Here is a 6,000-nt window from a genome sequence, read left to right as displayed (position 1 = left end):
TTCCCGTCTCTTCTTCCAGGTTTTCCCGGATTCTGCGAGCCTGGGAATGGCTGGCAGAATGTGGGGACCTGGTCTCCTGTGTCCTGTACCGCTCAGCGGAGTCTTCAGATCCCTCCTTGCTGCCAGGATTTGATGGGTACCCCCCCCCCACTGACCTAACTGGGCAGAGGTTTTCAGGATGCCCTTAATGGGCCTACTCACCTGGGGTTCCCCATCAAATTGCACTGTGCTTGGGTGCCCATACCCGGATGCCCGCCCCTCCATTCCTGGGTGGTACTGGCCTATGAGCCCCATGCTTCTGGCTGGATAGTAATCTGCCATCCCTGTGGCCCTGTGCTCATGTGCGCCAGGGGACATGGGGGTGGCAGAGTCCAGGGACTGAGAGAAATAAAGGCCTCTGGTACTAGGGCTCCTGGGGTTATGCTCAGGAGTTTCTCTTTCCTAGCGAACCTCATCTCTATCCGCCCCTGCTCCCTGTTGCAATGCAAGAGCCTGCGCCTTCAGTTCCTCAGTTAAGGCCTTACTAGACTCTATCAGTCTCTCCTGCATCGCTACCTGTTGTTGTTGTTGGAGCCTATCATTGTGCTGGCAGAGAGCCTCATTCTCTCTCTGAGTTTCCTGATTGGTCCTGGAGCACTGGGCCAGTCTTTGCGGCAGGAGGGTTACCTCCTGAGCTGTGTCCCTATTGGGCTGCTCCTTTCTTGCCAGAGCATCCTCCACCTTCCTGGTGTGCTCTAACAAGTTATGGTGTTCTTTTTGGAGGTCACCCAGTCCCTGGAGGGCCAGGTGATTGTCTTCCATTTTCCTTTTTAAGTGGCAGACTTCCTGGCCTAAGGTATCCCTTTCCTGACTAAGAGCCTGCATCTGTGCCGCCAGGTCGTCCCTTTGCCTTTGGAAGGCACCAGCTTTCTGGCGCTCCTGGTCAAACTCTGCCTGGGTATCCAGGTCTTTCAAAATCAGTTTATTGCTCTCTGCCTTCTCCCTATCTAGGTGGCTTTGCAGAGTGACTACCTGCTCAGCACATGCCCTATTGAAGTCTAACTGTTGCTCCAGCTTTTTCTGGCTCTGCAGTAGGGAGTCCAAACCTTCTTGGTACTCCTTCTGCAAGGCCAGAAATCTGGTATCCTGGTCAGCCTTTTCCCGTTGCAGTATATCCATGTCCCTCTTTATTTTAATGATGTGCTGTCTACTCTCATTTTCTGACTCCTGGCTCCCCTGCAGCCTCTGCTCAGAAGAGACCAGGTCAGATTGGACCTTCTGTAACGCCATCTGTCGCTTATTCGCCAGATCTTGGCTTTCCGTACATTTATCCTGCATGCCTCCCATATATAGGTACAGGTATGCTGCTATCCTAACCATCTTGTCTTGTTCATCCTTAGCTTTAGGAGCCATGTATAGTTCACTCAGGGCCACATGTAAGGGACCCTGATCTCTCCATATATCTGACCCTGTTTCCGTGACCTGTTGCGTGATGGCCTGCAACCAGACCATGCGGTCCTGGTGAGTCCACTCACCTCTCACAAATAACTTATGTAAGAAGTGCTCTCTGGCTATTTTCATGTCTACTAAGGTCGTCATTCTAGAGATTGGTCTCTGTCCTGACTTACAGAAGTTTATATTATATTTTTGCAAAACAGGCCTTTTCCTTAGAGCTTTCCTTTGAGGAGTGCTTTACAGCGTAACACAGCGTGTGCTCCGACCGGATATGTGTATCTGGTCAGCTGGCACGCTGTATTAATCTGCACAAGTGATAGATCTAATCCAAACGTCCGGCACAAGCCCCCAATCTGTAAGAGGATTCAATTCAACACTACAGCTAAGTCAATGCCTAGTCTGGGATACTGAATGGAAACCCTTATTGATATATCTTTATGTCCAGTTCATGCGTTCTGGATGACTACCCCTATATAACACCCCTCTCTTGGAATCCCCCTGACCCCACTGAGCCAAGAAGTAGTTCTGTTTTGCAAGTTAAAAGGTTTATTTGATAATTTAAACAATAGATATATATATCACACTTTATAATAATTTAATAATTGAATATGACACTTAATATGAGCAGTAATCAATAATGGATAGTCTGGCACTGGCACACTTGTGAATAGGAACAGAAGAATAAGGTGGTAGAGAATGCTTTATATAAGTTCAGATGGATATAATGTTGAATGAAAATGCAATACAGAAAATACTCAATATGATTTCAACAAAACAATGTAATCACTTTTCTCTGGCAATTCACCCCCTTTTATGCAACGCAAGGAAATGGAAGGAAAGCACACAGTTCTCAGAAATGCAATCAAATGTAATTCAGTTCACCCCAGCAAGCTTAGACTACAGAAGTTTGAAACACAGGCCCAAAATGCTTTTATATGTGCTGGCAATGACGTGAAAAATATGCTTAAATGCTTTTAATTCCCCCTAGAGGTTCAGGGTGAGTGGTATCTAGTTAATATTAGTCCTGGCTCACTCTAGCAATGATTCAGGGATGGTTCTTAAGAGGCAAACGAATTTTTAGCAAGGAAAGCAAGGAAACTGCGGTTTTCCCACGTGGAGAAATTTGCAAATCGCGGCAAATTCGCGAGTGCGTTTTTCACGATTGCGGCGAAAGTGTATGGAATAGGAATGCGGTTCTAGGTTCGTTGAAAAGCCAAGATTCCCAGCTTTCAGAGGAAAGTTACTGCAAGTCTCTAAGACGACAAACGGTCACGGAGATATGAGCGATATGGTAAAGGTCGTTTTTCAGATTTTAAATTTTAAAGTTCAAAGTGACAAGTGACAGCTAGCAACTAGAAATGACAGGTGACAGCTTTACAAATGACAGGTGACAGTTAGGAGGCAGTTCTACTTAGATTAAAATAGATTGAATTATATTATTTTAACTAAGAGATTGGTTCTGCACAGTCTGCTAAGTACTCACAATATATTTTTGAAATAAATGGGCCTCGCCACGGATCTGGTCAGGTTTTAGACTGGACTCTGGTCTGGTCTCTGCACTTCACAGTGATCTGGGTCAGCTCTCTGGTTCTGCTAACAGTGGTCTGGGTCAGCTCTGCTCTCTCTGGGTACAGCACTGCTTCTGGATCTTTCTGCACAGCTTTCTCTGGAGATTGATGGATTTGAAGTCTGGATCTCTGGATGTGGTATGGTCCGGCAGCATGCTCCGGAGCAAATGGAATTGAATGTCCCTATCTGTCCTGACTGTCTGCTTTTATGTGTTTTGAAAATGGGTGTTTGTGCAGCATCACTAGGCTCTACCTTTCTCCACTCGTCATTGGCCACTTCATTCTCTTCCCCTTGATTGGGGGAATGAAATGAAGTGTCATCATGATGAGGTCTGTTTATGGTACAGAGAACCCACCCCTGTCAAATTGCACACAATCTATATTTTGACCCAAAAGACATATTTGCACAGGTACACATTTGTTTAAAATTACATGCACCCATCACATATCACAGGAGGTATACCCTGTCCAAATCTGCTCTTCCTGGGAGCTTGCATTCAGAAATGGCAACATTTGCACTTTTTAACTGGTTTCGTAATATCGGACATTACCCCAAATTTACACACATGTGTGCAAGGAGTATGGACATTACTTGATGAAGTGTCAGATTTTTAACATGCATACATTTTAAGTAATACCCTCTTAACTGCTAGTTTACCCCCAGATCATGCCACCGGTTCTAAAAACCTCTTAAAATGTGGGCAGAAAAATCACAAGAATTATGGTATCATTTAAATAATTATGACAAGTCCGTACTATGAGTTATTCATCTTTTTCTAAAACCATATTCTGGCTACAGGGGTGTGGTTTCCCCCCAGCACAAGGTTGAATTTCTGGTTTTTCCAGTTCTGCCAAGCCAGCTTGCTCTCACAGGCAGTGCTCCTCCTCTTTCCTTCCAGGAGGAAGCCCCTTTTTACGGCCCCCATAATAAAACATTTGCCTGAGTCAGGACAGGACTTTGTTCAATTTCCTGCAGAGCCCAGGTAATTCAATCAGGGAAGTGTCATATCCCTTTTGGTGGGAGCAGCAAAGGGGCAGCTAGGCCTGGGAACACAGCTGTTGTGCAATTCTCATCTCCTGTCGGGGGTAGCTGGTGGGCAGAATTCAGTTCCTTAAGCCAGGCCCCAGCTAATGTCACTTTTAGTTACCCAGTTTTCTGCATTCAAATAAAATGAACCATTTTTACATATGCAGCTAGAATGCTGATTCTAAGTTTAAAACTATGACATTTAAACAATTGCAACCTATGTGACACTCAAAAGTAGGTCACTCATTTCTTTTAAACATTTAGATTTTTAGTGTCTTTCAGTCCAAATTTACTTAAACTGCTGAAATCCACAACTCAGCCAGTCTTGTTATAAACCTTCAAGTCACTTCAGAATATAACTTTAGATTGTATCCACCTCTCAGTAAGTCTTTCTTTGGCCTGCCTTGGGTTCATTTATTCAGTTTTACACAAAAAAGAAAAAAGTCTGGTGTTGTTTTAAACCGCCAGCTTTCTGATAGTGGTGAGTACTGGTAATGCACCCATTTTTGGGATTTAAGAAAATGAATTCCCCACAATTCTAGGTTGCTTTTGGCAATCAGCATTGCCATTCCCAATGGTTTCAGGCTACTGTGTGGGTAGTCCAATGGTGGTTTTAGGCAGTGCCCTTCTGTGCCCATAACATCGGCAAAAATGGGTGGCAGCCTATTCTTCATGCCTTTCCCTGGGCATTTTCTGGGAAGCTCTGGCCATCATGATGTTTTCAATGCCAGTACTGCACAGTTTTTGAGGTAGGGCTCGGATGCATGGGTAAAAACATCCCACAGTATCAAACAGTGAAGACCAACACAAGTGATCACAGTTGAAGGGTGTTTATTGAACTTCAGTGGGTTTGTTGAATGCCTATCTAAGCCTAAATCTAAGGATGGGAGCAAGCTACGACCATCAAATAATAACAACACAGTCCTAGTGGAGTTTCTGTCTAAATAAAAGGGCCTATTATAATAAACCTATTGCCAATCCTTACTTCTAAATACAAATGATGTGGGACAATTATGTGTGCAAAAAGAAACGTGTTCAAGAAATGATATGTCGGGATAGTTGAGCAGTTGGCTTCCCTTCCCCACGATTTCAGCACGGGACAAGGCGGCACGCTCGGGCTTCGCACACACTCTGGCTTCTATGCCACAAGGATATAGTTCAAAGCATAGGTGATCGGGGACTTCTGCCAAAGCCTCTTTCCCATTAACAGTCTCTTATTGCAGAGGGCCTGTTGTAACAAAAAAGCACCAAAGTTCCTTTCTTATACGGATTTTCACATTCACAAGTTCTCACTTCCAGTGTTCATCATGGGTCTTCCTCGTTCTCACTCAGAAACCATTAGCCCAATGTTCTGTTCGTCAAGCCCTCTCACATATCCCAGGATCCTTCCACATGAGATGCAAGGTTCACTGTTTCAATTTGTTCAAGGGTTCCCGCTTTTCCTTTGGTCAATGAAACAATTTCATATAACACACACTTGCTGGATGGGGGGGTTTTGGTCTGAGACTTTCGAGAACGCAGGGTATCTGACTTCTTCCTCCTGCTCGACCACTCAGACACACTAACCCATTACCTCATTCCCCTTTGTTCTGCGTTCTTCCTGTTCTGGTGCCTCTTGGACCCTCTTTTCACTTGTTCGGGCCACATGCCCTCTCTTTCCTTTCTTTCAGCTCGCTTGGGTTATCCCAGGCCACTTGTCCACTTTACTTTCTCATTTTCCCCTTTCTCTGGGTTTCACTGACCCTTTTAGCTGTCTTCCTTTGCAGCTGGCGATTCACTTATGCTAACACAGGCTTCACATAACCCTTCTTACCTGCATGCATTCAATGTGTTTCTACTTTCACTGCATTTCAAAAGGGGCTTGTAGTGCCATAATGCCTTTCATGGGCCTTTTATTTCCTGCTTTGTTTCTCAAATTCAATGTTCAGGTTCCTGTATGAGCCAAACACATACTCACCGGGATTTCCTCTC

This window comes from Ambystoma mexicanum, chromosome 7p (genome assembly GCF_040938575.1).
Source record: "Ambystoma mexicanum isolate Mex_15411 chromosome 7p, UKY_AmexF1_1, whole genome shotgun sequence".
Lineage (NCBI taxonomy): Eukaryota > Metazoa > Chordata > Amphibia > Caudata > Ambystomatidae > Ambystoma > Ambystoma mexicanum.
This window is presented reverse-complemented; position numbering follows the sequence as displayed.